At 53.1% G+C, this 25511-nt stretch overlaps 29 non-coding genes and 5 pseudogenes across 29 annotated transcripts; all 34 read right to left on the bottom strand.

The window, feature by feature from the left end:
* Positions 1–522: 522 nt before the first annotated feature.
* On the bottom strand, positions 523–641 carry LOC149368699 (5S ribosomal RNA). Its single transcript, XR_016287078.1, has one exon. It is a non-coding gene; the product is annotated as a 5S ribosomal RNA (ribosomal RNA).
* Positions 642–1187: 546 nt separating this feature from the next.
* LOC149368700 (5S ribosomal RNA) lies at positions 1188–1306 on the bottom strand. Its single transcript, XR_016287079.1, has one exon. It is a non-coding gene; the product is annotated as a 5S ribosomal RNA (ribosomal RNA).
* Positions 1307–1852: 546 nt separating this feature from the next.
* Positions 1853–1971, bottom strand: LOC149368701 (5S ribosomal RNA). The gene has a single exon (XR_016287080.1). It is a non-coding gene; the product is annotated as a 5S ribosomal RNA (ribosomal RNA).
* Positions 1972–2516: 545 nt separating this feature from the next.
* LOC149368702 (5S ribosomal RNA) lies at positions 2517–2635 on the bottom strand. The gene has a single exon (XR_016287081.1). It is a non-coding gene; the product is annotated as a 5S ribosomal RNA (ribosomal RNA).
* A 548-nt stretch (positions 2636–3183) lies between these two features.
* Positions 3184–3302, bottom strand: LOC149368703 (5S ribosomal RNA). Its single transcript, XR_016287082.1, has one exon. It is a non-coding gene; the product is annotated as a 5S ribosomal RNA (ribosomal RNA).
* A 545-nt stretch (positions 3303–3847) lies between these two features.
* On the bottom strand, positions 3848–3966 carry LOC149368704 (5S ribosomal RNA). Its single transcript, XR_016287083.1, has one exon. It is a non-coding gene; the product is annotated as a 5S ribosomal RNA (ribosomal RNA).
* A 547-nt stretch (positions 3967–4513) lies between these two features.
* On the bottom strand, positions 4514–4632 carry LOC149368705 (5S ribosomal RNA). The gene has a single exon (XR_016287084.1). It is a non-coding gene; the product is annotated as a 5S ribosomal RNA (ribosomal RNA).
* Positions 4633–5177: 545 nt separating this feature from the next.
* LOC149368706 (5S ribosomal RNA) lies at positions 5178–5296 on the bottom strand. The gene has a single exon (XR_016287086.1). It is a non-coding gene; the product is annotated as a 5S ribosomal RNA (ribosomal RNA).
* A 547-nt stretch (positions 5297–5843) lies between these two features.
* Positions 5844–5962, bottom strand: LOC149368707 (5S ribosomal RNA). Its single transcript, XR_016287087.1, has one exon. It is a non-coding gene; the product is annotated as a 5S ribosomal RNA (ribosomal RNA).
* Positions 5963–6507: 545 nt separating this feature from the next.
* Positions 6508–6626, bottom strand: LOC149368708 (5S ribosomal RNA). Its single transcript, XR_016287088.1, has one exon. It is a non-coding gene; the product is annotated as a 5S ribosomal RNA (ribosomal RNA).
* Positions 6627–7173: 547 nt separating this feature from the next.
* On the bottom strand, positions 7174–7292 carry LOC149368709 (5S ribosomal RNA; annotated as a pseudogene).
* A 1171-nt stretch (positions 7293–8463) lies between these two features.
* On the bottom strand, positions 8464–8582 carry LOC149368710 (5S ribosomal RNA). Its single transcript, XR_016287089.1, has one exon. It is a non-coding gene; the product is annotated as a 5S ribosomal RNA (ribosomal RNA).
* A 546-nt stretch (positions 8583–9128) lies between these two features.
* On the bottom strand, positions 9129–9247 carry LOC149368711 (5S ribosomal RNA). Its single transcript, XR_016287090.1, has one exon. It is a non-coding gene; the product is annotated as a 5S ribosomal RNA (ribosomal RNA).
* A 545-nt stretch (positions 9248–9792) lies between these two features.
* Positions 9793–9911, bottom strand: LOC149368712 (5S ribosomal RNA; annotated as a pseudogene).
* Positions 9912–11082: 1171 nt separating this feature from the next.
* Positions 11083–11201, bottom strand: LOC149368713 (5S ribosomal RNA). Its single transcript, XR_016287091.1, has one exon. It is a non-coding gene; the product is annotated as a 5S ribosomal RNA (ribosomal RNA).
* A 547-nt stretch (positions 11202–11748) lies between these two features.
* LOC149368714 (5S ribosomal RNA) lies at positions 11749–11867 on the bottom strand. The gene has a single exon (XR_016287092.1). It is a non-coding gene; the product is annotated as a 5S ribosomal RNA (ribosomal RNA).
* A 546-nt stretch (positions 11868–12413) lies between these two features.
* LOC149368715 (5S ribosomal RNA) lies at positions 12414–12532 on the bottom strand. Its single transcript, XR_016287093.1, has one exon. It is a non-coding gene; the product is annotated as a 5S ribosomal RNA (ribosomal RNA).
* A 546-nt stretch (positions 12533–13078) lies between these two features.
* On the bottom strand, positions 13079–13197 carry LOC149368716 (5S ribosomal RNA). Its single transcript, XR_016287094.1, has one exon. It is a non-coding gene; the product is annotated as a 5S ribosomal RNA (ribosomal RNA).
* Positions 13198–13743: 546 nt separating this feature from the next.
* On the bottom strand, positions 13744–13862 carry LOC149368717 (5S ribosomal RNA). The gene has a single exon (XR_016287095.1). It is a non-coding gene; the product is annotated as a 5S ribosomal RNA (ribosomal RNA).
* Positions 13863–14409: 547 nt separating this feature from the next.
* Positions 14410–14528, bottom strand: LOC149368718 (5S ribosomal RNA). The gene has a single exon (XR_016287097.1). It is a non-coding gene; the product is annotated as a 5S ribosomal RNA (ribosomal RNA).
* Positions 14529–15073: 545 nt separating this feature from the next.
* LOC149368719 (5S ribosomal RNA) lies at positions 15074–15192 on the bottom strand (annotated as a pseudogene).
* Positions 15193–15769: 577 nt separating this feature from the next.
* On the bottom strand, positions 15770–15888 carry LOC149368720 (5S ribosomal RNA). The gene has a single exon (XR_016287098.1). It is a non-coding gene; the product is annotated as a 5S ribosomal RNA (ribosomal RNA).
* A 546-nt stretch (positions 15889–16434) lies between these two features.
* On the bottom strand, positions 16435–16553 carry LOC149368721 (5S ribosomal RNA). The gene has a single exon (XR_016287099.1). It is a non-coding gene; the product is annotated as a 5S ribosomal RNA (ribosomal RNA).
* Positions 16554–17100: 547 nt separating this feature from the next.
* Positions 17101–17219, bottom strand: LOC149368722 (5S ribosomal RNA). The gene has a single exon (XR_016287100.1). It is a non-coding gene; the product is annotated as a 5S ribosomal RNA (ribosomal RNA).
* Positions 17220–17765: 546 nt separating this feature from the next.
* Positions 17766–17884, bottom strand: LOC149368723 (5S ribosomal RNA). Its single transcript, XR_016287101.1, has one exon. It is a non-coding gene; the product is annotated as a 5S ribosomal RNA (ribosomal RNA).
* A 547-nt stretch (positions 17885–18431) lies between these two features.
* On the bottom strand, positions 18432–18550 carry LOC149368724 (5S ribosomal RNA; annotated as a pseudogene).
* Positions 18551–19646: 1096 nt separating this feature from the next.
* On the bottom strand, positions 19647–19765 carry LOC149368725 (5S ribosomal RNA). Its single transcript, XR_016287102.1, has one exon. It is a non-coding gene; the product is annotated as a 5S ribosomal RNA (ribosomal RNA).
* Positions 19766–20311: 546 nt separating this feature from the next.
* Positions 20312–20430, bottom strand: LOC149368726 (5S ribosomal RNA). The gene has a single exon (XR_016287103.1). It is a non-coding gene; the product is annotated as a 5S ribosomal RNA (ribosomal RNA).
* A 546-nt stretch (positions 20431–20976) lies between these two features.
* LOC149368727 (5S ribosomal RNA) lies at positions 20977–21095 on the bottom strand. Its single transcript, XR_016287104.1, has one exon. It is a non-coding gene; the product is annotated as a 5S ribosomal RNA (ribosomal RNA).
* Positions 21096–21640: 545 nt separating this feature from the next.
* Positions 21641–21759, bottom strand: LOC149368728 (5S ribosomal RNA). The gene has a single exon (XR_016287105.1). It is a non-coding gene; the product is annotated as a 5S ribosomal RNA (ribosomal RNA).
* A 546-nt stretch (positions 21760–22305) lies between these two features.
* Positions 22306–22424, bottom strand: LOC149368729 (5S ribosomal RNA). Its single transcript, XR_016287106.1, has one exon. It is a non-coding gene; the product is annotated as a 5S ribosomal RNA (ribosomal RNA).
* Positions 22425–22970: 546 nt separating this feature from the next.
* LOC149368730 (5S ribosomal RNA) lies at positions 22971–23089 on the bottom strand. Its single transcript, XR_016287108.1, has one exon. It is a non-coding gene; the product is annotated as a 5S ribosomal RNA (ribosomal RNA).
* A 547-nt stretch (positions 23090–23636) lies between these two features.
* LOC149368731 (5S ribosomal RNA) lies at positions 23637–23755 on the bottom strand (annotated as a pseudogene).
* A 1097-nt stretch (positions 23756–24852) lies between these two features.
* LOC149368732 (5S ribosomal RNA) lies at positions 24853–24971 on the bottom strand. The gene has a single exon (XR_016287109.1). It is a non-coding gene; the product is annotated as a 5S ribosomal RNA (ribosomal RNA).
* Positions 24972–25511: the final 540 nt, after the last annotated feature.

The following is a 25511-nucleotide window of genomic DNA, read 5'->3' on the forward strand; positions in this document are numbered from 1 at the left end:
ATGTACTGTGTTTGGCCCTCGAGGATGCAAAACTGCGCATGGATACTTCCCTCGCTCGTGGCAACAGCCGCCAAGCGTGCAGTTACCTGCCCTGCGCTTTTCTCAGCCGTTCTGGCGAACCTAAACCACTGCGGCATGCACGGAAAGAGCAGCGGGAGCGAGCCTGTGTTGTTTACACATGGACCGGCAGTGGGTGCGGTGCATGGTGCGGTGGGCGCATATTGTGCGCTTCTGCGCAGTGTTATGCGCACACTGGGCCTCCCAGCTATCTTGGGGCTTTGCTAGAGTTTAATCTGCAGTGTACCCGCCGCGGCAGACGTCAGAATGACAGCCGAGACGCCACGGGTTCGCTTCGAGTTTTGCCACAGTTTCGCGTCCGCACGTACTACACGTTGGACACGTTGCCGATGAGATTGTATTATCGATAACAAAATAACGTCACCTCCTATAGTTGCCTGAGACACTGCGCAACTATGACAGAAAAAAAAAAAACGTGAAGGGCGAATAAAAATGCAAAAGAAATGCCATCAGCACTCGGTGTTCCCAGGTGGTCTCCCTCCCAAGTACTGACCGAGCCCAATGCTGCTTAGCTTCGGTGATCGGACGAGAACCGGCGTATTCAACATGGTATGGCCGATGGCGAGAGACAGTGCTTTCCGAGTCTTTATGTACTGTGTTTGGCCCTCGAGGATGCAAAACTGCGCATGGATACTTCCCTCGCTCGTGGCAACAGCCGCCAAGCGTGCAGTTACCTGCCCTGCGCTTTTCTCAGCCGTTCTGGCGAACCTAAACCACTGCGGCATGCACGGAAAGAGCAGCGGGAGCGAGCCTGTGTTGTTTACACATGGACCGGCAGTGGGTGCGGTGCATGGTGCGGTGGGCGCATATTGTGCGCTTCTGCGCAGTGTTATGCGCACACTGGGCCTCCCAGCTATCTTGGGGCTTTGCTAGAGTTTAATCTGCAGTGTACCCGCCGCGGCAGACGTCAGAATGACAGCCGAGACGCCACGGGTTCGCTTCGAGTTTTGCCACAGTTTCGCGTCCGCACGTACTACACGTTGGACACGTTGCCGATGAGATTGTATTATCGATAACAAAATAACGTCACCTCCTATAGTTGCCTGAGACACTGCGCAACTATGACAGAAAAAAAAAAACGTGAAGGGCGAATAAAAATGCAAAAGAAATGCCATCAGCACTCGGTGTTCCCAGGTGGTCTCCCTCCCAAGTACTGACCGAGCCCAATGCTGCTTAGCTTCGGTGATCGGACGAGAACCGGCGTATTCAACATGGTATGGCCGATGGCGAGAGACAGTGCTTTCCGAGTCTTTATGTACTGTGTTTGGCCCTCGAGGATGCAAAACTGCGCATGGATACTTCCCTCGCTCGTGGCAACAGCCGCCAAGCGTGCAGTTACCTGCCCTGCGCTTTTCTCAGCCGTTCTGGTGAACCTAAACCACTGCGGCATGCACGGAAAGAGCAGCGGGAGCGAGCCTGTGTTGTTTACACATGGACCGGCAGTGGGTGCGGTGCATGGTGCGGTGGGCGCATATTGTGCGCTTCTGCGCAGTGTTATGCGCACACTGGGCCTCCCAGCTATCTTGGGGCTTTGCTAGAGTTTAATCTGCAGTGTACCCGCCGCGGCAGACGTCAGAATGACAGCCGAGACGCCACGGGTTCGCTTCGAGTTTTGCCACAGTTTCGCGTCCGCACGTACTACACGTTGGACACGTTGCCGATGAGATTGTATTATCGATAACAAAATAACGTCACCTCCTATAGTTGCCTGAGACACTGCGCAACTATGACAGAAAAAAAAAAACGTGAAGGGCGAATAAAAATGCAAAAGAAATGCCATCAGCACTCGGTGTTCCCAGGTGGTCTCCCTCCCAAGTACTGACCGAGCCCAATGCTGCTTAGCTTCGGTGATCGGACGAGAACCGGCGTATTCAACATGGTATGGCCGATGGCGAGAGACAGTGCTTTCCGAGTCTTTATGTACTGTGTTTGGCCCTCGAGGATGCAAAACTGCGCATGGATACTTCCCTCGCTCGTGGCAACAGCCGCCAAGCGTGCAGTTACCTGCCCTGCGCTTTTCTCAGCCGTTCTGGCGAACCTAAACCACTGCGGCATGCACGGAAAGAGCAGCGGGAGCGAGCCTGTGTTGTTTACACATGGACCGGCAGTGGGTGCGGTGCATGGTGCGGTGGGCGCATATTGTGCGCTTCTGCGCAGTGTTATGCGCACACTGGGCCTCCCAGCTATCTTGGGGCTTTGCTAGAGTTTAATCTGCAGTGTACCCGCCGCGGCAGACGTCAGAATGACAGCCGAGACGCCACGGGTTCGCTTCGAGTTTTGCCACAGTTTCGCGTCCGCACGTACTACACGTTGGACACGTTGCCGATGAGATTGTATTATCGATAACAAAATAACGTCACCTCCTATAGTTGCCTGAGACACTGCGCAACTATGACAGAAAAAAAAAACGTGAAGGGCGAATAAAAATGCAAAAGAAATGCCATCAGCACTCGGTGTTCCCAGGTGGTCTCCCTCCCAAGTACTGACCGAGCCCAATGCTGCTTAGCTTCGGTGATCGGACGAGAACCGGCGTATTCAACATGGTATGGCCGATGGCGAGAGACAGTGCTTTCCGAGTCTTTATGTACTGTGTTTGGCCCTCGAGGATGCAAAACTGCGCATGGATACTTCCCTCGCTCGTGGCAACAGCCGCCAAGCGTGCAGTTACCTGCCCTGCGCTTTTCTCAGCCGTTCTGGCGAACCTAAACCACTGCGGCATGCACGGAAAGAGCAGCGGGAGCGAGCCTGTGTTGTTTACACATGGACCGGCAGTGGGTGCGGTGCATGGTGCGGTGGGCGCATATTGTGCGCTTCTGCGCAGTGTTATGCGCACACTGGGCCTCCCAGCTATCTTGGGGCTTTGCTAGAGTTTAATCTGCAGTGTACCCGCCGCGGCAGACGTCAGAATGACAGCCGAGACGCCACGGGTTCGCTTCGAGTTTTGCCACAGTTTCGCGTCCGCACGTACTACACGTTGGACACGTTGCCGATGAGATTGTATTATCGATAACAAAATAACGTCACCTCCTATAGTTGCCTGAGACACTGCGCAACTATGACAGAAAAAAAAAAAAACGTGAAGGGCGAATAAAAATGCAAAAGAAATGCCATCAGCACTCGGTGTTCCCAGGTGGTCTCCCTCCCAAGTACTGACCGAGCCCAATGCTGCTTAGCTTCGGTGATCGGACGAGAACCGGCGTATTCAACATGGTATGGCCGATGGCGAGAGACAGTGCTTTCCGAGTCTTTATGTACTGTGTTTGGCCCTCGAGGATGCAAAACTGCGCATGGATACTTCCCTCGCTCGTGGCAAAAGCCGCCAAGCGTGCAGTTACCTGCCCTTCGCTTTTCTCAGCCGTTCTGGCGAACCTAAACCACTGCGGCATGCACGGAAAGAGCAGCGGGAGCGAGCCTGTGTTGTTTACACATGGACCGGCAGTGGGTGCGGTGCATGGTGCGGTGGGCGCATATTGTGCGCTTCTGCGCAGTGTTATGCGCACACTGGGCCTCCCAGCTATCTTGGGGCTTTGCTAGAGTTTAATCTGCAGTGTACCCGCCGCGGCAGACGTCAGAATGACAGCCGAGACGCCACGGGTTCGCTTCGAGTTTTGCCACAGTTTCGCGTCCGCACGTACTACACGTTGGACACGTTGCCGATGAGATTGTATTATCGATAACAAAATAACGTCACCTCCTATAGTTGCCTGAGACACTGCGCAACTATGACAGAAAAAAAAAACGTGAAGGGCGAATAAAAATGCAAAAGAAATGCCATCAGCACTCGGTGTTCCCAGGTGGTCTCCCTCCCAAGTACTGACCGAGCCCAATGCTGCTTAGCTTCGGTGATCGGACGAGAACCGGCGTATTCAACATGGTATGGCCGATGGCGAGAGACAGTGCTTTCCGAGTCTTTATGTACTGTGTTTGGCCCTCGAGGATGCAAAACTGCGCATGGATACTTCCCTCGCTCGTGGCAACAGCCGCCAAGCGTGCAGTTACCTGCCCTGCGCTTTTCTCAGCCGTTCTGGCGAACCTAAACCACTGCGGCATGCACGGAAAGAGCAGCGGGAGCGAGCCTGTGTTGTTTACACATGGACCGGCAGTGGGTGCGGTGCATGGTGCGGTGGGCGCATATTGTGCGCTTCTGCGCAGTGTTATGCGCACACTGGGCCTCCCAGCTATCTTGGGGCTTTGCTAGAGTTTAATCTGCAGTGTACCCGCCGCGGCAGACGTCAGAATGACAGCCGAGACGCCACGGGTTCGCTTCGAGTTTTGCCACAGTTTCGCGTCCGCACGTACTACACGTTGGACACGTTGCCGATGAGATTGTATTATCGATAACAAAATAACGTCACCTCCTATAGTTGCCTGAGACACTGCGCAACTATGACAGAAAAAAAAAAAACGTGAAGGGCGAATAAAAATGCAAAAGAAATGCCATCAGCACTCGGTGTTCCCAGGTGGTCTCCCTCCCAAGTACTGACCGAGCCCAATGCTGCTTAGCTTCGGTGATCGGACGAGAACCGGCGTATTCAACATGGTATGGCCGATGGCGAGAGACAGTGCTTTCCGAGTCTTTATGTACTGTGTTTGGCCCTCGAGGATGCAAAACTGCGCATGGATACTTCCCTCGCTCGTGGCAACAGCCGCCAAGCGTGCAGTTACCTGCCCTGCGCTTTTCTCAGCCGTTCTGGCGAACCTAAACCACTGCGGCATGCACGGAAAGAGCAGCGGGAGCGAGCCTGTGTTGTTTACACATGGACCGGCAGTGGGTGCGGTGCATGGTGCGGTGGGCGCATATTGTGCGCTTCTGCGCAGTGTTATGCGCACACTGGGCCTCCCAGCTATCTTGGGGCTTTGCTAGAGTTTAATCTGCAGTGTACCCGCCGCGGCAGACGTCAGAATGACAGCCGAGACGCCACGGGTTCGCTTCGAGTTTTGCCACAGTTTCGCGTCCGCACGTACTACACGTTGGACACGTTGCCGATGAGATTGTATTATCGATAACAAAATAACGTCACCTCCTATAGTTGCCTGAGACACTGCGCAACTATGACAGAAAAAAAAAACGTGAAGGGCGAATAAAAATGCAAAAGAAGTGCCATCAGCACTCGGTGTTCCCAGGTGGTCTCCCTCCCAAGTACTGACCGAGCCCAATGCTGCTTAGCTTCGGTGATCGGACGAGAACCGGCGTATTCAACATGGTATGGCCGATGGCGAGAGACAGTGCTTTCCGAGTCTTTATGTACTGTGTTTGGCCCTCGAGGATGCAAAACTGCGCATGGATACTTCCCTCGCTCGTGGCAACAGCCGCCAAGCGTGCAGTTACCTGCCCTGCGCTTTTCTCAGCCGTTCTGGCGAACCTAAACCACTGCGGCATGCACGGAAAGAGCAGCGGGAGCGAGCCTGTGTTGTTTACACATGGACCGGCAGTGGGTGCGGTGCATGGTGCGGTGGGCGCATATTGTGCGCTTCTGCGCAGTGTTATGCGCACACTGGGCCTCCCAGCTATCTTGGGGCTTTGCTAGAGTTTAATCTGCAGTGTACCCGCCGCGGCAGACGTCAGAATGACAGCCGAGACGCCACGGGTTCGCTTCGAGTTTTGCCACAGTTTCGCGTCCGCACGTACTACACGTTGGACACGTTGCCGATGAGATTGTATTATCGATAACAAAATAACGTCACCTCCTATAGTTGCCTGAGACACTGCGCAACTATGACAGAAAAAAAAAAAACGTGAAGGGCGAATAAAAATGCAAAAGAAATGCCATCAGCACTCGGTGTTCCCAGGTGGTCTCCCTCCCAAGTACTGACCGAGCCCAATGCTGCTTAGCTTCGGTGATCGGACGAGAACCGGCGTATTCAACATGGTATGGCCGATGGCGAGAGACAGTGCTTTCCGAGTCTTTATGTACTGTGTTTGGCCCTCGAGGATGCAAAACTGCGCATGGATACTTCCCTCGCTCGTGGCAACAGCCGCCAAGCGTGCAGTTACCTGCCCTGCGCTTTTCTCAGCCGTTCTGGCGAACCTAAACCACTGCGGCATGCACGGAAAGAGCAGCGGGAGCGAGCCTGTGTTGTTTACACATGGACCGGCAGTGGGTGCGGTGCATGGTGCGGTGGGCGCATATTGTGCGCTTCTGCGCAGTGTTATGCGCACACTGGGCCTCCCAGCTATCTTGGGGCTTTGCTAGAGTTTAATCTGCAGTGTACCCGCCGCGGCAGACGTCAGAATGACAGCCGAGACGCCACGGGTTCGCTTCGAGTTTTGCCACAGTTTCGCGTCCGCACGTACTACACGTTGGACACGTTGCCGATGAGATTGTATTATCGATAACAAAATAACGTCACCTCCTATAGTTGCCTGAGACACTGCGCAACTATGACAGAAAAAAAAAACGTGAAGGGCGAATAAAAATGCAAAAGAAATGCCATCAGCACTCGGTGTTCCCAGGTGGTCTCCCTCCCAAGTACTGACCGAGCCCAATGCTGCTTAGCTTCGGTGATCGGACGAGAACCGGCGTATTCAACATGGTATGGCCGATGGCGAGAGACAGTGCTTTCCGAGTCTTTATGTACTGTGTTTGGCCCTCGAGGATGCAAAACTGCGCATGGATACTTCCCTCGCTCGTGGCAACAGCCGCCAAGCGTGCAGTTACCTGCCCTGCGCTTTTCTCAGCCGTTCTGGCGAACCTAAACCACTGCGGCATGCACGGAAAGAGCAGCGGGAGCGAGCCTGTGTTGTTTACACATGGACCGGCAGTGGGTGCGGTGCATGGTGCGGTGGGCGCATATTGTGCGCTTCTGCGCAGTGTTATGCGCACACTGGGCCTCCCAGCTATCTTGGGGCTTTGCTAGAGTTTAATCTGCAGTGTACCCGCCGCGGCAGACGTCAGAATGACAGCCGAGACGCCACGGGTTCGCTTCGAGTTTTGCCACAGTTTCGCGTCCGCACGTACTACACGTTGGACACGTTGCCGATGAGATTGTATTATCGATAACAAAATAACGTCACCTCCTATAGTTGCCTGAGACACTGCGCAACTATGACAGAAAAAAAAAAAACGTGAAGGGCGAATAAAAATGCAAAAGAAATGCCATCAGCACTCGGTGTTCCCAGGTGGTCTCCCTCCCAAGTACTGACCGAGCCCAATGCTGCTTAGCTTCGGTGATCGGACGAGAACCGGCGTATTCAACATGGTATGGCCGATTTTTTTTTTTTTTTCTTTATTGCCTGGCTTTGACACAAAAAACTGGACAACACAAACAATCAACAAAAGACAATAACTATGTACACACGACTTGTGGTCAGCCAGCATAAATCTGGCTTCGTCCAATTAAAATTCACGCAACGTACAGAGCGGCTCTAGTCTTGAGAGCCACCCCGGAGGCTCCGCAGCGGCTTTCTGAATGGCCAGAAACATCTCCACACTTTCGCGAAAGTAAATTCTGGCAGGTCTTGCGTCACTGTCACAATGCCAGCCTGCCATTCTGGAGCGCCATATACAGTGGAGGCCTGTCAGCATTATTAAATCGAAAGGCACCCCATCCTCATTTTCAACACATAAGAACCGGATGCCATACGGGTCTAGTGGAAATTCTTTCTTTAATGTTCGCTGCAATACATCCCATAAATAAACCCCTTCCCAACAGTGTAAAAATACATGGTCTATTGTTTCCGGCTTTCTGCAAATTAAACAGTTAGATCCCCAGGGTAAAAGAAATGCAGGTGCCGCCTGGAACAAAAACCTTCTTTTTTAAGTTGCACACCGGGACCTTACCGGTTAAAAAATTTTTAGAGGGAAAGGAATTGTTTTTCAACATGGTATGGCCGATGGCGAGAGACAGTGCTTTCCGAGTCTTTATGTACTGTGTTTGGCCCTCGAGGATGCAAAACTGCGCATGGATACTTCCCTCGCTCGTGGCAACAGCCGCCAAGCGTGCAGTTACCTGCCCTGCGCTTTTCTCAGCCGTTCTGGCGAACCTAAACCACTGCGGCATGCACGGAAAGAGCAGCGGGAGCGAGCCTGTGTTGTTTACACATGGACCGGCAGTGGGTGCGGTGCATGGTGCGGTGGGCGCATATTGTGCGCTTCTGCGCAGTGTTATGCGCACACTGGGCCTCCCAGCTATCTTGGGGCTTTGCTAGAGTTTAATCTGCAGTGTACCCGCCGCGGCAGACGTCAGAATGACAGCCGAGACGCCACGGGTTCGCTTCGAGTTTTGCCACAGTTTCGCGTCCGCACGTACTACACGTTGGACACGTTGCCGATGAGATTGTATTATCGATAACAAAATAACGTCACCTCCTATAGTTGCCTGAGACACTGCGCAACTATGACAGAAAAAAAAAAACGTGAAGGGCGAATAAAAATGCAAAAGAAATGCCATCAGCACTCGGTGTTCCCAGGTGGTCTCCCTCCCAAGTACTGACCGAGCCCAATGCTGCTTAGCTTCGGTGATCGGACGAGAACCGGCGTATTCAACATGGTATGGCCGATGGCGAGAGACAGTGCTTTCCGAGTCTTTATGTACTGTGTTTGGCCCTCGAGGATGCAAAACTGCGCATGGATACTTCCCTCGCTCGTGGCAACAGCCGCCAAGCGTGCAGTTACCTGCCCTGCGCTTTTCTCAGCCGTTCTGGCGAACCTAAACCACTGCGGCATGCACGGAAAGAGCAGCGGGAGCGAGCCTGTGTTGTTTACACATGGACCGGCAGTGGGTGCGGTGCATGGTGCGGTGGGCGCATATTGTGCGCTTCTGCGCAGTGTTATGCGCACACTGGGCCTCCCAGCTATCTTGGGGCTTTGCTAGAGTTTAATCTGCAGTGTACCCGCCGCGGCAGACGTCAGAATGACAGCCGAGACGCCACGGGTTCGCTTCGAGTTTTGCCACAGTTTCGCGTCCGCACGTACTACACGTTGGACACGTTGCCGATGAGATTGTATTATCGATAACAAAATAACGTCACCTCCTATAGTTGCCTGAGACACTGCGCAACTATGACAGAAAAAAAAAAACGTGAAGGGCGAATAAAAATGCAAAAGAAATGCCATCAGCACTCGGTGTTCCCAGGTGGTCTCCCTCCCAAGTACTGACCGAGCCCAATGCTGCTTAGCTTCGGTGATCGGACGAGAACCGGCGTATTCAACATGGTATGGCCGATGGCGAGAGACAGTGCTTTCCGAGTCTTTATGTACTGTGTTTGGCCCTCGAGGATGCAAAACTGCGCATGGATACTTCCCTCGCTCGTGGCAACAGCCGCCAAGCGTGCAGTTACCTGCCCTGCGCTTTTCTCAGCCGTTCTGGCGAACCTAAACCACTGCGGCATGCACGGAAAGAGCAGCGGGAGCGAGCCTGTGTTGTTTACACATGGACCGGCAGTGGGTGCGGTGCATGGTGCGGTGGGCGCATATTGTGCGCTTCTGCGCAGTGTTATGCGCACACTGGGCCTCCCAGCTATCTTGGGGCTTTGCTAGAGTTTAATCTGCAGTGTACCCGCCGCGGCAGACGTCAGAATGACAGCCGAGACGCCACGGGTTCGCTTCGAGTTTTGCCACAGTTTCGCGTCCGCACGTACTACACGTTGGACACGTTGCCGATGAGATTGTATTATCGATAACAAAATAACGTCACCTCCTATAGTTGCCTGAGACACTGCGCAACTATGACAGAAAAAAAAAACGTGAAGGGCGAATAAAAATGCAAAAGAAATGCCATCAGCACTCGGTGTTCCCAGGTGGTCTCCCTCCCAAGTACTGACCGAGCCCAATGCTGCTTAGCTTCGGTGATCGGACGAGAACCGGCGTATTCAACATGGTATGGCCGATTTTTTTTTTTTTTTTCTTTATTGCCTGGCTTTGACACAAAAAACTGGACAACACAAACAATCAACAAAAGACAATAACTATGTACACACGACTTGTGGTCAGCCAGCATAAATCTGGCTTCGTCCAATTAAAATTCACGCAACGTACAGAGCGGCTCTAGTCTTGAGAGCCACCCCGGAGGCTCCGCAGCGGCTTTCTGAATGGCCAGAAACATCTCCACACTTTCGCGAAAGTAAATTCTGGCAGGTCTTGCGTCACTGTCACAATGCCAGCCTGCCATTCTGGAGCGCCATATACAGTGGAGGCCTGTCAGCATTATTAAATCGAAAGGCACCCCATCCTCATTTTCAACACATAAGAACCGGATGCCATACGGGTCTAGTGGAAATTCTTTCTTTAATGTTCGCTGCAATACATCCCATAAATAAACCCCTTCCCAACAGTGTAAAAATACATGGTCTATTGTTTCCGGCTTTCTGCAAATTAAACAGTTAGATCCCCAGGGTAAAAGAAATGCAGGTGCCGCCTGGAACAAAAACCTTCTTTTTTAAGTTGCACACCGGGACCTTACCGGTTAAAAAATTTTTAGAGGGAAAGGAATTGTTTTTCAACATGGTATGGCCGATGGCGAGAGACAGTGCTTTCCGAGTCTTTATGTACTGTGTTTGGCCCTCGAGGATGCAAAACTGCGCATGGATACTTCCCTCGCTCGTGGCAACAGCCGCCAAGCGTGCAGTTACCTGCCCTGCGCTTTTCTCAGCCGTTCTGGCGAACCTAAACCACTGCGGCATGCACGGAAAGAGCAGCGGGAGCGAGCCTGTGTTGTTTACACATGGACCGGCAGTGGGTGCGGTGCATGGTGCGGTGGGCGCATATTGTGCGCTTCTGCGCAGTGTTATGCGCACACTGGGCCTCCCAGCTATCTTGGGGCTTTGCTAGAGTTTAATCTGCAGTGTACCCGCCGCGGCAGACGTCAGAATGACAGCCGAGACGCCACGGGTTCGCTTCGAGTTTTGCCACAGTTTCGCGTCCGCACGTACTACACGTTGGACACGTTGCCGATGAGATTGTATTATCGATAACAAAATAACGTCACCTCCTATAGTTGCCTGAGACACTGCGCAACTATGACAGAAAAAAAAAACGTGAAGGGCGAATAAAAATGCAAAAGAAATGCCATCAGCACTCGGTGTTCCCAGGTGGTCTCCCTCCCAAGTACTGACCGAGCCCAATGCTGCTTAGCTTCGGTGATCGGACGAGAACCGGCGTATTCAACATGGTATGGCCGATGGCGAGAGACAGTGCTTTCCGAGTCTTTATGTACTGTGTTTGGCCCTCGAGGATGCAAAACTGCGCATGGATACTTCCCTCGCTCGTGGCAACAGCCGCCAAGCGTGCAGTTACCTGCCCTGCGCTTTTCTCAGCCGTTCTGGCGAACCTAAACCACTGCGGCATGCACGGAAAGAGCAGCGGGAGCGAGCCTGTGTTGTTTACACATGGACCGGCAGTGGGTGCGGTGCATGGTGCGGTGGGCGCATATTGTGCGCTTCTGCGCAGTGTTATGCGCACACTGGGCCTCCCAGCTATCTTGGGGCTTTGCTAGAGTTTAATCTGCAGTGTACCCGCCGCGGCAGACGTCAGAATGACAGCCGAGACGCCACGGGTTCGCTTCGAGTTTTGCCACAGTTTCGCGTCCGCACGTACTACACGTTGGACACGTTGCCGATGAGATTGTATTATCGATAACAAAATAACGTCACCTCCTATAGTTGCCTGAGACACTGCGCAACTATGACAGAAAAAAAAAAAACGTGAAGGGCGAATAAAAATGCAAAAGAAATGCCATCAGCACTCGGTGTTCCCAGGTGGTCTCCCTCCCAAGTACTGACCGAGCCCAATGCTGCTTAGCTTCGGTGATCGGACGAGAACCGGCGTATTCAACATGGTATGGCCGATGGCGAGAGACAGTGCTTTCCGAGTCTTTATGTACTGTGTTTGGCCCTCGAGGATGCAAAACTGCGCATGGATACTTCCCTCGCTCGTGGCAACAGCCGCCAAGCGTGCAGTTACCTGCCCTGCGCTTTTCTCAGCCGTTCTGGCGAACCTAAACCACTGCGGCATGCACGGAAAGAGCAGCGGGAGCGAGCCTGTGTTGTTTACACATGGACCGGCAGTGGGTGCGGTGCATGGTGCGGTGGGCGCATATTGTGCGCTTCTGCGCAGTGTTATGCGCACACTGGGCCTCCCAGCTATCTTGGGGCTTTGCTAGAGTTTAATCTGCAGTGTTCCCGCCGCGGCAGACGTCAGAATGACAGCCGAGACGCCACGGGTTCGCTTCGAGTTTTGCCACAGTTTCGCGTCCGCACGTACTACACGTTGGACACGTTGCCGATGAGATTGTATTATCGATAACAAAATAACGTCACCTCCTATAGTTGCCTGAGACACTGCGCAACTATGACAGAAAAAAAAAAACGTGAAGGGCGAATAAAAATGCAAAAGAAATGCCATCAGCACTCGGTGTTCCCAGGTGGTCTCCCTCCCAAGTACTGACCGAGCCCAATGCTGCTTAGCTTCGGTGATCGGACGAGAACCGGCGTATTCAACATGGTATGGCCGATGGCGAGAGACAGTGCTTTCCGAGTCTTTATGTACTGTGTTTGGCCCTCGAGGATGCAAAACTGCGCATGGATACTTCCCTCGCTCGTGGCAACAGCCGCCAAGCGTGCAGTTACCTGCCCTGCGCTTTTCTCAGCCGTTCTGGCGAACCTAAACCACTGCGGCATGCACGGAAAGAGCAGCGGGAGCGAGCCTGTGTTGTTTACACATGGACCGGCAGTGGGTGCGGTGCATGGTGCGGTGGGCGCATATTGTGCGCTTCTGCGCAGTGTTATGCGCACACTGGGCCTCCCAGCTATCTTGGGGCTTTGCTAGAGTTTAATCTGCAGTGTACCCGCCGCGGCAGACGTCAGAATGACAGCCGAGACGCCACGGGTTCGCTTCGAGTTTTGCCACAGTTTCGCGTCCGCACGTACTACACGTTGGACACGTTGCCGATGAGATTGTATTATCGATAACAAAATAACGTCACCTCCTATAGTTGCCTGAGACACTGCGCAACTATGACAGAAAAAAAAAAACGTGAAGGGCGAATAAAAATGCAAAAGAAATGCCATCAGCACTCGGTGTTCCCAGGTGGTCTCCCTCCCAAGTACTGACCGAGCCCAATGCTGCTTAGCTTCGGTGATCGGACGAGAACCGGCGTATTCAACATGGTATGGCCGATGGCGAGAGACAGTGCTTTCCGAGTCTTTATGTACTGTGTTTGGCCCTCGAGGATGCAAAACTGCGCATGGATACTTCCCTCGCTCGTGGCAACAGCCGCCAAGCGTGCAGTTACCTGCCCTGCGCTTTTCTCAGCCGTTCTGGCGAACCTAAACCACTGCGGCATGCACGGAAAGAGCAGCGGGAGCGAGCCTGTGTTGTTTACACATGGACCGGCAGTGGGTGCGGTGCATGGTGCGGTGGGCGCATATTGTGCGCTTCTGCGCAGTGTTATGCGCACACTGGGCCTCCCAGCTATCTTGGGGCTTTGCTAGAGTTTAATCTGCAGTGTACCCGCCGCGGCAGACGTCAGAATGACAGCCGAGACGCCACGGGTTCGCTTCGAGTTTTGCCACAGTTTCGCGTCCGCACGTACTACACGTTGGACACGTTGCCGATGAGATTGTATTATCGATAACAAAATAACGTCACCTCCTATAGTTGCCTGAGACACTGCGCAACTATGACAGAAAAAAAAAAACGTGAAGGGCGAATAAAAATGCAAAAGAAATGCCATCAGCACTCGGTGTTCCCAGGTGGTCTCCCTCCCAAGTACTGACCGAGCCCAATGCTGCTTAGCTTCGGTGATCGGACGAGAACCGGCGTATTCAACATGGTATGGCCGATGGCGAGAGACAGTGCTTTCCGAGTCTTTATGTACTGTGTTTGGCCCTCGAGGATGCAAAACTGCGCATGGATACTTCCCTCGCTCGTGGCAACAGCCGCCAAGCGTGCAGTTACCTGCCCTGCGCTTTTCTCAGCCGTTCTGGCGAACCTAAACCACTGCGGCATGCACGGAAAGAGCAGCGGGAGCGAGCCTGTGTTGTTTACACATGGACCGGCAGTGGGTGCGGTGCATGGTGCGGTGGGCGCATATTGTGCGCTTCTGCGCAGTGTTATGCGCACACTGGGCCTCCCAGCTATCTTGGGGCTTTGCTAGAGTTTAATCTGCAGTGTACCCGCCGCGGCAGACGTCAGAATGACAGCCGAGACGCCACGGGTTCGCTTCGAGTTTTGCCACAGTTTCGCGTCCGCACGTACTACACGTTGGACACGTTGCCGATGAGATTGTATTATCGATAACAAAATAACGTCACCTCCTATAGTTGCCTGAGACACTGCGCAACTATGACAGAAAAAAAAAAAACGTGAAGGGCGAATAAAAATGCAAAAGAAATGCCATCAGCACTCGGTGTTCCCAGGTGGTCTCCCTCCCAAGTACTGACCGAGCCCAATGCTGCTTAGCTTCGGTGATCGGACGAGAACCGGCGTATTCAACATGGTATGGCCGATGGCGAGAGACAGTGCTTTCCGAGTCTTTATGTACTGTGTTTGGCCCTCGAGGATGCAAAACTGCGCATGGATACTTCCCTCGCTCGTGGCAACAGCCGCCAAGCGTGCAGTTACCTGCCCTGCGCTTTTCTCAGCCGTTCTGGCGAACCTAAACCACTGCGGCATGCACGGAAAGAGCAGCGGGAGCGAGCCTGTGTTGTTTACACATGGACCGGCAGTGGGTGCGGTGCATGGTGCGGTGGGCGCATATTGTGCGCTTCTGCGCAGTGTTATGCGCACACTGGGCCTCCCAGCTATCTTGGGGCTTTGCTAGAGTTTAATCTGCAGTGTACCCGCCGCGGCAGACGTCAGAATGACAGCCGAGACGCCACGGGTTCGCTTCGAGTTTTGCCACAGTTTTGCGTCCGCACGTACTACACGTTGGACACGTTGCCGATGAGATTGTATTATCGATAACAAAATAACGTCACCTCCTATAGTTGCCTGAGACACTGCGCAACTATGACAGAAAAAAAAAACGTGAAGGGCGAATAAAAATGCAAAAGAAATGCCATCAGCACTCGGTGTTCCCAGGTGGTCTCCCTCCCAAGTACTGACCGAGCCCAATGCTGCTTAGCTTCGGTGAGTGGACGAGAACCGGCGTATTCAACATGGTATGGCCGATTTTTTTCTTTATTGCCTGGCTTTGACACAATGGCGAGAGACAGTGCTTTCCGAGTCTTTATGTACTGTGTTTGGCCCTCGAGGATGCAAAACTGCGCATGGATACTTCCCTCGCTCGTGGCAACAGCCGCCAAGCGTGCAGTTACCTGCCCTGCGCTTTTCTCAGCCGTTCTGGCGAACCTAAACCACTGCGGCATGCACGGAAAGAGCAGCGGGAGCGAGCCTGTGTTGTTTACACATGGACCGGCAGTGGGTGCGGTGCATGGTGCGGTGGGCGCATATTGTGCGCTTCTGCGCAGTGTTATGCGCACACTGGGCCTCCCAGCTATCTTGGGGCTTTGCTAGAGTTTAATCTGCAGTGTACCCGCCGCGGCAGACGTCAGAATGACAGCCGAGACGCCACGGGTTCGCTTCGAGTTTTGCCACAGTTTCGCGTCCGCACGTACTACACGTTGGACACGTTGCCGATGAGATTGTATTATCGATAACAAAATAACGTCACCTCCTATAGTTGCCTGAGACACTGCGCAACTATGACAGAAAAAAAAAAACGTGAAGGGCGAATAAAAATGCAAAAGAAATGCCATCAGCACTCGGTGTTCCCAGGTGGTCTCCCTCCCAAGTACTGACCGAGCCCAATGCTGCTTAGCTTCGGTGATCGGACGAGAACCGGCGTATTCAACATGGTATGGCCGATGGCGAGAGACAGTGCTTTCCGAGTCTTTATGTACTGTGTTTGGCCCTCGAGGATGCAAAACTGCGCATGGATACTTCCCTCGCTCGTGGCAACAGCCGCCAAGCGTGCAGTTACCTGCCCTGCGCTTTTCTCAGCCGTTCTGGCGAACCTAAACCACTGCGGCATGCACGGAAAGAGCAGCGGGAGCGAGCCTGTGTTGTTTACACATGGACCGGCAGTGGGTGCGGTGCATGGTGCGGTGGGCGCATATTGTGCGCTTCTGCGCAGTGTTATGCGCACACTGGGCCTCCCAGCTATCTTGGGGCTTTGCTAGAGTTTAATCTGCAGTGTACCCGCCGCGGCAGACGTCAGAATGACAGCCGAGACGCCACGGGTTCGCTTCGAGTTTTGCCACAGTTTCGCGTCCGCACGTACTACACGTTGGACACGTTGCCGATGAGATTGTATTATCGATAACAAAATAACGTCACCTCCTATAGTTGCCTGAGACACTGCGCAACTATGACAGAAAAAAAAAAACGTGAAGGGCGAATAAAAATGCAAAAGAAATGCCATCAGCACTCGGTGTTCCCAGGTGGTCTCCCTCCCAAGTACTGACCGAGCCCAATGCTGCTTAGCTTCGGTGATCGGACGAGAACCGGCGTATTCAACATGGTATGGCCGATGGCGAGAGACAGTGCTTTCCGAGTCTTTATGTACTGTGTTTGGCCCTCGAGGATGCAAAACTGCGCATGGATACTTCCCTCGCTCGTGGCAACAGCCGCCAAGCGTGCAGTTACCTGCCCTGCGCTTTTCTCAGCCGTTCTGGCGAACCTAAACCACTGCGGCATGCACGGAAAGAGCAGCGGGAGCGAGCCTGTGTTGTTTACACATGGACCGGCAGTGGGTGCGGTGCATGGTGCGGTGGGCGCATATTGTGCGCTTCTGCGCAGTGTTATGCGCACACTGGGCCTCCCAGCTATCTTGGGGCTTTGCTAGAGTTTAATCTGCAGTGTACCCGCCGCGGCAGACGTCAGAATGACAGCCGAGACGCCACGGGTTCGCTTCGAGTTTTGCCACAGTTTCGCGTCCGCACGTACTACACGTTGGACACGTTGCCGATGAGATTGTATTATCGATAACAAAATAACGTCACCTCCTATAGTTGCCTGAGACACTGCGCAACTATGACAGAAAAAAAAAAAACGTGAAGGGCGAATAAAAATGCAAAAGAAATGCCATCAGCACTCGGTGTTCCCAGGTGGTCTCCCTCCCAAGTACTGACCGAGCCCAATGCTGCTTAGCTTCGGTGATCGGACGAGAACCGGCGTATTCAACATGGTATGGCCGATGGCGAGAGACAGTGCTTTCCGAGTCTTTATGTACTGTGTTTGGCCCTCGAGGATGCAAAACTGCGCATGGATACTTCCCTCGCTCGTGGCAACAGCCGCCAAGCGTGCAGTTACCTGCCCTGCGCTTTTCTCAGCCGTTCTGGCGAACCTAAACCACTGCGGCATGCACGGAAAGAGCAGCGGGAGCGAGCCTGTGTTGTTTACACATGGACCGGCAGTGGGTGCGGTGCATGGTGCGGTGGGCGCATATTGTGCACTACTGCGCAGTGTTATGCGCACACTGGGCCTCCCAGCTATCTTGGGGCTTTGCTAGAGTTTAATCTGCAGTGTACCCGCCGCGGCAGACGTCAGAATGACAGCCGAGACGCCACGGGTTCGCTTCGAGTTTTGCCACAGTTTCGCGTCCGCACGTACTACACGTTGGACACGTTGCCGATGAGATTGTATTATCGATAACAAAATAACGTCACCTCCTATAGTTGCCTGAGACACTGCGCAACTATGACATTAAAAAAAAAACGTGAAGGGCGAAAAAAAATGCAAAAGAAATGCCATCAGCACTCGGTGTTCCCAGGTGGTCTCCCTCCCAAGTACTGACCGAGCCCAATGCTGCTTAGCTTCGGTGATCGGACGAGAACCGGCGTATTCAACATGGTATGGCCGATGGCGAGAGACAGTGCTTTCCGAGTCTTTATGTACTGTGTTTGGCCCTCGAGGATGCAAAACTGCGCATGGATACTTCCCTCGCTCGTGGCAACAGCCGCCAAGCGTGCAGTTACCTGCCCTGCGCTTTTCTCAGCCGTTCTGGCGTACCTAAACCACTGCGGCATGCACGGAAAGAGCAGCGGGAGCGAGCCTGTGTTGTTTACACATGGACCGGCAGTGGGTGCGGTGCATGGTGCGGTGGGCGCATATTGTGCGCTTCTGCGCAGTGTTATGCGCACACTGGGCCTCCCAGCTATCTTGGGGCTTTGCTAGAGTTTAATCTGCAGTGTACCCGCCGCGGCAGACGTCAGAATGACAGCCGAGACGCCACGGGTTCGCTTCGAGTTTTGCCACAGTTTCGCGTCCGCACGTACTACACGTTGGACACGTTGCCGATGAGATTGTATTATCGATAACAAAATAACGTCACCTCCTATAGTTGCCTGAGACACTGCGCAACTATGACAGAAAAAAAAAAAACGTGAAGGGCGAATAAAAATGCAAAAGAAATGCCATCAGCACTCGGTGTTCCCAGGTGGTCTCCCTCCCAAGTACTGACCGAGCCCAATGCTGCTTAGCTTCGGTGATCGGACGAGAACCGGCGTATTCAACATGGTATGGCCGATTTTTTTTTTTTCTTTATTGCCTGGCTTTGACACAAAACACTGGACAACACAAACAATCAACAAAAGACAATAACTATGTACACACGACTTGTGGTCAGCCAGCATAAATCTGGCTTCGTCCAATTAAAATTCACGCAACGTACAGAGCGGCTCTAGTCTTGAGAGCCACTCCGGAGGCTCCGCAGCGGCTTTCTGAATGGCCAGAAACATCTCCATACTTTCGCGAAAGTAAATTCTGGCAGGTCTTGCGTCACTGTCACAATGCCAGCCTGCCATTCTGGAGCGCCATATACAGTGGAGGCCTGTCAGCATTATTAAATCGAAAGGCACCCCATCCTCATTTTCAACACATAAGAACCAGAGGGAAAGGAATTGTTTTTACCCTGGGGATCTCACTGTTTAATTTGCAGAAAGCCGGAAACAATAGACCATGTATTTTTACACTGTTGGGAAGGGGTTTATTTTTGGGATGTATTGCAGCGAACATTAAAGAAAGAATTTCCACTAGACCCGTATGGCATCCGGTTCTTATGTAACATGGTATGGCCGATAGCGAGAGACAGTGCTTTCCGAGTCTTTACGTACTGTGTTTGGCCCTCGAGGATGCAAAACTGCGCATGGATACTTCCCTCGCTCGTGGCAACAGCCGCCAAGCGTGCAGTTACCTGCCCTGCGCTTTTCTCAGCCGTTCTGGCGAACCTAAACCACTGCGGCATGCACGGAAAGAGCAGCGGGAGCGAGCCTGTGTTGTTTACACATGGACCGGCAGTGGGTGCGGTGCATGGTGCGGTGGGCGCATATTGTGCGCTTCTGCGCAGTGTTATGCGCACACTAGGCCTCCCAGCTATCTTGGGGCTTTGCTAGAGTTTAATCTGCAGTGTACCCGCCGCGGCAGACGTCAGAATGACAGCCGAGACGCCACGGGTTCGCTTCGAGTTTTGCCACAGTTTCGCGTCCGCACGTACTACACGTTGGACACGTTGCCGATGAGATTGTATTATCGATAACAAAATAACGTCACCTCCTATAGTTGCCTGAGACACTGCGCAACTATGACAGAAAAAAAAAACGTGAAGGGCGAATAAAAATGCAAAAGAAATGCCATCAGCACTCGGTGTTCCCAGGTGGTCTCCCTCCCAAGTACTGACCGAGCCCAATGCTGCTTAGCTTCGGTGATCGGACGAGAACCGGCGTATTCAACATGGTATGGCCGATGGCGAGAGACAGTGCTTTCCGAGTCTTTATGTACTGTGTTTGGCCCTCGAGGATGCAAAACTGCGCATGGATACTTCCCTCGCTCGTGGCAACAGCCGCCAAGCGTGCAGTTACCTGCCCTGCGCTTTTCTCAGCCGTTCTGGCGAACCTAAACCACTGCGGCATGCACGGAAAGAGCAGCGGGAGCGAGCCTGTGTTGTTTACACATGGACCGGCAGTGGGTGCGGTGCATGGTGCGGTGGGCGCATATTGTGCGCTTCTGCGCAGTGTTATGCGCACACTGGGCCTCCCAGCTATCTTGGGGCTTTGCTAGAGTTTAATCTGCAGTGTACCCGCCGCGGCAGACGTCAGAATGACAGCCGAGACGCCACGGGTTCGCTTCGAGTTTTGCCACAGTTTCGCGTCCGCACGTACTACACGTTGGACACGTTGCCGATGAGATTGTATTATCGATAACAAAATAACGTCACCTCCTATAGTTGCCTGAGACACTGCGCAACTATGACAGAAAAAAAAAAACGTGAAGGGCGAATAAAAATGCAAAAGAAATGCCATCAGCACTCGGTGTTCCCAGGTGGTCTCCCTCCCAAGTACTGACCGAGCCCAATGCTGCTTAGCTTCGGTGATCGGACGAGAACCGGCGTATTCAACATGGTATGGCCGATGGCGAGAGACAGTGCTTTCCGAGTCTTTATGTACTGTGTTTGGCCCTCGAGGATGCAAAACTGCGCATGGATACTTCCCTCGCTCGTGGCAACAGCCGCCAAGCGTGCAGTTACCTGCCCTGCGCTTTTCTCAGCCGTTCTGGCGAACCTAAACCACTGCGGCATGCACGGAAAGAGCAGCGGGAGCGAGCCTGTGTTGTTTACACATGGACCGGCAGTGGGTGCGGTGCATGGTGCGGTGGGCGCATATTGTGCGCTTCTGCGCAGTGTTATGCGCACACTGGGCCTCACAGCTATCTTGGGGCTTTGCTAGAGTTTAATCTGCAGTGTACCCGCCGCGGCAGACGTCAGAATGACAGCCGAGACGCCACGGGTTCGCTTCGAGTTTTGCCACAGTTTCGCGTCCGCACGTACTACACGTTGGACACGTTGCCGATGAGATTGTATTATCGATAACAAAATAACGTCACCTCCTATAGTTGCCTGAGACACTGCGCAACTATGACAGAAAAAAAAAAACGTGAAGGGCGAATAAAAATGCAAAAGAAATGCCATCAGCACTCGGTGTTCCCAGGTGGTCTCCCTCCCAAGTACTGACCGAGCCCAATGCTGCTTAGCTTCGGTGATCGGACGAGAACCGGCGTATTCAACATGGTATGGCCGATGGCGAGAGACAGTGCTTTCCGAGTCTTTATGTACTGTGTTTGGCCCTCGAGGATGCAAAACTGCGCATGGATACTTCCCTCGCTCGTGGCAACAGCCGCCAAGCGTGCAGTTACCTGCCCTGCGCTTTTCTCAGCCGTTCTGGCGAACCTAAACCACTGCGGCATGCACGGAAAGAGCAGCGGGAGCGAGCCTGTGTTGTTTACACATGGACCGGCAGTGGGTGCGGTGCATGGTGCGGTGGGCGCATATTGTGCGCTTCTGCGCAGTGTTATGCGCACACTGGGCCTCCCAGCTATCTTGGGGCTTTGCTAGAGTTTAATCTGCAGTGTACCCGCCGCGGCAGACGTCAGAATGACAGCCGAGACGCCACGGGTTCGCTTCGAGTTTTGCCACAGTTTCGCGTCCGCACGTACTACACGTTGGACACGTTGCCGATGAGATTGTATTATCGATAACAAAATAACGTCACCTCCTATAGTTGCCTGAGACACTGCGCAACTATGACAGAAAAAAAAAACGTGAAGGGCGAATAAAAATGCAAAAGAAATGCCATCAGCACTCGGTGTTCCCAGGTGGTCTCCCTCCCAAGTACTGACCGAGCCCAATGCTGCTTAGCTTCGGTGATCGGACGAGAACCGGCGTATTCAACATGGTATGGCCGATGGCGAGAGACAGTGCTTTCCGAGTCTTTATGTACTGTGTTTGGCCCTCGAGGATGCAAAACTGCGCATGGATACTTCCCTCGCTCGTGGCAACAGCCGCCAAGCGTGCAGTTACCTGCCCTGCGCTTTTCTCAGCCGTTCTGGCGAACCTAAACCACTGCGGCATGCACGGAAAGAGCAGCGGGAGCGAGCCTGTGTTGTTTACACATGGACCGGCAGTGGGTGCGGTGCATGGTGCGGTGGGCGCATATTGTGCGCTTCTGCGCAGTGTTATGCGCACACTGGGCCTCCCAGCTATCTTGGGGCTTTGCTAGAGTTTAATCTGCAGTGTACCCGCCGCGGCAGACGTCAGAATGACAGCCGAGACGCCACGGGTTCGCTTCGAGTTTTGCCACAGTTTCGCGTCCGCACGTACTACACGTTGGACACGTTGCCGATGAGATTGTATTATCGATAACAAAATAACGTCACCTCCTATAGTTGCCTGAGACACTGCGCAACTATGACAGAAAAAAAAAAACGTGAAGGGCGAATAAAAATGCAAAAGAAATGCCATCAGCACTCGGTGTTCCCAGGTGGTCTCCCTCCCAAGTACTGACCGAGCCCAATGCTGCTTAGCTTCGGTGATCGGACGAGAACCGGCGTATTCAACATGGTATGGCCGATGGCGAGAGACAGTGCTTTCCGAGTCTTTATGTACTGTGTTTGGCCCTCGAGGATGCAAAACTGCGCATGGATACTTCCCTCGCTCGTGGCAACAGCCGCCAAGCGTGCAGTTACCTGCCCTGCGCTTTTCTCAGCCGTTCTGGCGAACCTAAACCACTGCGGCATGCACGGAAAGAGCAGCGGGAGCGAGCCTGTGTTGTTTACACATGGACCGGCAGTGGGTGCGGTGCATGGTGCGGTGGGCGCATATTGTGCGCTTCTGCGCAGTGTTATGCGCACACTGGGCCTCACAGCTATCTTGGGGCTTTGCTAGAGTTTAATCTGCAGTGTACCCGCCGCGGCAGACGTCAGAATGACAGCCGAGACGCCACGGGTTCGCTTCGAGTTTTGCCACAGTTTCGCGTCCGCACGTACTACACGTTGGACACGTTGCCGATGAGATTGTATTATCGATAACAAAATAACGTCACCTCCTATAGTTGCCTGAGACACTGCGCAACTATGACAGAAAAAAAAAAACGTGAAGGGCGAATAAAAATGCAAAAGAAATGCCATCAGCACTCGGTGTTCCCAGGTGGTCTCCCTCCCAAGTACTGACCGAGCCCAATGCTGCTTAGCTTCGGTGATCGGACGAGAACCGGCGTATTCAACATGGTATGGCCGATGGCGAGAGACAGTGCTTTCCGAGTCTTTATGTACTGTGTTTGGCCCTCGAGGATGCAAAACTGCGCATGGATACTTCCCTCGCTCGTGGCAACAGCCGCCAAGCGTGCAGTTACCTGCCCTGCGCTTTTCTCAGCCGTTCTGGCGAACCTAAACCACTGCGGCATGCACGGAAAGAGCAGCGGGAGCGAGCCTGTGTTGTTTACACATGGACCGGCAGTGGGTGCGGTGCATGGTGCGGTGGGCGCATATTGTGCGCTTCTGCGCAGTGTTATGCGCACACTGGGCCTCCCAGCTATCTTGGGGCTTTGCTAGAGTTTAATCTGCAGTGTACCCGCCGCGGCAGACGTCAGAATGACAGCCGAGACGCCACGGGTTCGCTTCGAGTTTTGCCACAGTTTCGCGTCCGCACGTACTACACGTTGGACACGTTGCCGATGAGATTGTATTATCGATAACAAAATAACGTCACCTCCTATAGTTGCCTGAGACACTGCGCAACTATGACAGAAAAAAAAAAAACGTGAAGGGCGAATAAAAATGCAAAAGAAATGCCATCAGCACTCGGTGTTCCCAGGTGGTCTCCCTCCCAAGTACTGACCGAGCCCAATGCTGCTTAGCTTCGGTGATCGGACGAGAACCGGCGTATTCAACATGGTATGGCCGATTTTTTTTTTTTTCTTTATTGCCTGGCTTTGACACAAAACACTGGACAACACAAACAATCAACAAAAGACAATAACTATGTACACACGACTTGTGGTCAGCCAGCATAAATCTGGCTTCGTCCAATTAAAATTCACGCAACGTACAGAGCGGCTCTAGTCTTGAGAGCCACTCCGGAGGCTCCGCAGCGGCTTTCTGAATGGCCAGAAACATCTCCATACTTTCGCGAAAGTAAATTCTGGCAGGTCTTGCGTCACTGTCACAATGCCAGCCTGCCATTCTGGAGCGCCATATACAGTGGAGGCCTGTCAGCATTATTAAATCGAAAGGCACCCCATCCTCATTTTCAACACATAAGAACCAGAGGGAAAGGAATTGTTTTTACCCTGGGGATCTCACTGTTTAATTTGCAGAAAGCCGGAAACAATAGACCATGTATTTTTACACTGTTGGGAAGGGGTTTATTTTTGGGATGTATTGCAGCGAACATTAAAGAAAGAATTTCCACTAGACCCGTATGGCATCCGGTTCTTATGTAACATGGTATGGCCGATAGCGAGAGACAGTGCTTTCCGAGTCTTTACGTACTGTGTTTGGCCCTCGAGGATGCAAAACTGCGCATGGATACTTCCCTCGCTCGTGGCAACAGCCGCCAAGCGTGCAGTTACCTGCCCTGCGCTTTTCTCAGCCGTTCTGGCGAACCTAAACCACTGCGGCATGCACGGAAAGAGCAGCGGGAGCGAGCCTGTGTTGTTTACACATGGACCGGCAGTGGGTGCGGTGCATGGTGCGGTGGGCGCATATTGTGCGCTTCTGCGCAGTGTTATGCGCACACTAGGCCTCCCAGCTATCTTGGGGCTTTGCTAGAGTTTAATCTGCAGTGTACCCGCCGCGGCAGACGTCAGAATGACAGCCGAGACGCCACGGGTTCGCTTCGAGTTTTGCCACAGTTTCGCGTCCGCACGTACTACACGTTGGACACGTTGCCGATGAGATTGTATTATCGATAACAAAATAACGTCACCTCCTATAGTTGCCTGAGACACTGCGCAACTATGACAGAAAAAAAAAACGTGAAGGGCGAATAAAAATGCAAAAGAAATGCCATCAGCACTCGGTGTTCCCAGGTGGTCTCCCTCCCAAGTACTGACCGAGCCCAATGCTGCTTAGCTTCGGTGATCGGACGAGAACCGGCGTATTCAACATGGTATGGCCGATGGCGAGAGACAGTGCTTTCCGAGTCTTTATGTACTGTGTTTGGCCCTCGAGGATGCAAAACTGCGCATGGATACTTCCCTCGCTCGTGGCAACAGCCGCCAAGCGTGCAGTTACCTGCCCTGCGCTTTTCTCAGCCGTTCTGGCGAACCTAAACCACTGCGGCATGCACGGAAAGAGCAGCGGGAGCGAGCCTGTGTTGTTTACACATGGACCGGCAGTGGGTGCGGTGCATGGTGCGGTGGGCGCATATTGTGCGCTTCTGCGCAGTGTTATGCGCACACTGGGCCTCCCAGCTATCTTGGGGCTTTGCTAGAGTTTAATCTGCAGTGTACCCGCCGCGGCAGACGTCAGAATGACAGCCGAGACGCCACGGGTTCGCTTCGAGTTTTGCCACAGTTTCGCGTCCGCACGTACTACACGTTGGACACGTTGCCGATGAGATTGTATTATCGATAACAAAATAACGTCACCTCCTATAGTTGCCTGAGACACTGCGCAACTATGACAGAAAAAAAAAAACGTGAAGGGCGAATAAAAATGCAA

Source organism: Amblyomma mixtum, chromosome 1 (genome assembly GCF_055824585.1).
Source record: "Amblyomma mixtum isolate Tamu chromosome 1, ASM5582458v1, whole genome shotgun sequence".
Lineage (NCBI taxonomy): Eukaryota > Metazoa > Arthropoda > Arachnida > Ixodida > Ixodidae > Amblyomma > Amblyomma mixtum.